Source organism: Malania oleifera, chromosome 10, assembly GCF_029873635.1.
Source record: "Malania oleifera isolate guangnan ecotype guangnan chromosome 10, ASM2987363v1, whole genome shotgun sequence".
Lineage (NCBI taxonomy): Eukaryota > Viridiplantae > Streptophyta > Magnoliopsida > Santalales > Ximeniaceae > Malania > Malania oleifera.
Window position 1 is genome coordinate 91352234 of NC_080426.1, and position 1543 is coordinate 91353776.

The window sequence follows — 1543 nt, forward strand, 5'->3', positions numbered from 1 at the left end:
CCATAGGTTTGTGAAATACTGTCTGTTGGATTAGCTAAACCAACAAAGAATTTTTAAATTTCCAATTCACCCCCCTTTCGGGATTGCACCAAAGCTAACAAAAGCTCACATCATTTGATGTTTTCCATGGAGTCAGAAGAGCAAGAAGAAGAAGAAGAAGACATTTAACTTTGATTGTAATTACATTTAAGTTTATTACTTTTTTCTATAATAATGCATGCATCTGCATGATATGAATTTTTTCTCAAATAAGTCATAGATAGACCTTAGGTTCGGTCGACCGACATTGGGTTTTTGGGCTTGATTAAAAATCTTAGGTCATAGAATGACAATAGGAACCATGACCCTTGCACTTGAATGCCACATGCTATTTCATCAAGGTTGAAATTGAACAAGAGACCAAAAAGGCCATTTTTGTGATGTTTCGGGCGACCAAACCTTGGCAATATAAAATGCCTCGGTCGACCAAACTGGCTAGAGATCAACAGTTGACCATGGATCGGGTGACCGAACCTAATTTGAACTGATTGTCCACGGTTGACCGAAAGCCCAAAGTAACTTTTTCCACTGTCCTCGGGCGACCGAACCCTAAGTTCAAAATAGGCCCAGGCGACCGAATAGTGAAGTTCAGCTGACCGAATTGTTCACTAGAAGATCGAACCTCGAGCGTTTGAAAAATTGCCTTGACCCAACCACCCGAACTTTCCTTTGGGCATCCAAACTTGAAAAAGTACATTTTCTCTTTGTCTCTGTTTGGGCAACGGTCCCTAAGGACCGAGCGACTGAACCTCTCGAATTGCTAATTTTTTATTGAGGTAATTAGGGTTAAAACTCAATTAAAACATTTTCAAAATTCCTAATTTGTCCCCAATGGTCATATTTTGTTGAAAAACTATAAATACCCCCTCATTTTCTTTGATTAGCAACTTTAATTAACAAATATTTTCTTTTAAATATTTTTAACCTCTTGTTAATCAAAGTTCCCCCAACTTATTTTTTATTGCAAAAACTATTTCTTGGGGCAAATATTTTACTCTTCAACTCTCTTTATTATTCTTTGGAAAATATTTTGAAAGAGAGCATCTTTATTTTAGGGCATTTATTTTTGCATCCATTCTTTCATAGAAAAAGTTTTATATTGCCAAAATCATTTGAAAAACAAAAACACTAGTTTCTCCGATTATTCTTCGAAAAATATTTTTTGGGGGAATATTTTATTAGGGTCCAAATCTTTGAAGTATATATTGTATATACTTTCTTCAAAGATTGAAAATATCACTTTGAGAAAAGCACCCTTACTCTACTAGCATAAGTCATATCATATTAGGGTGTGCATTTTATGAGCTTAAATGTGTACATCCCAACTTATTATTTGAAGCATGTAATATGTACAAAAAATACTTTTATTGTATCGGTTGGGTTCAGTCCAAAATTGAACTAGGGAGTCTCAGTCCCAAAAGTGAGATCGGTTGGGTTCAGCCCGTTAATTGAACTGGGGAGTCTCAGCCTCGTAAGTGAGACCGGTTCGGTTTAACTCAAAAAT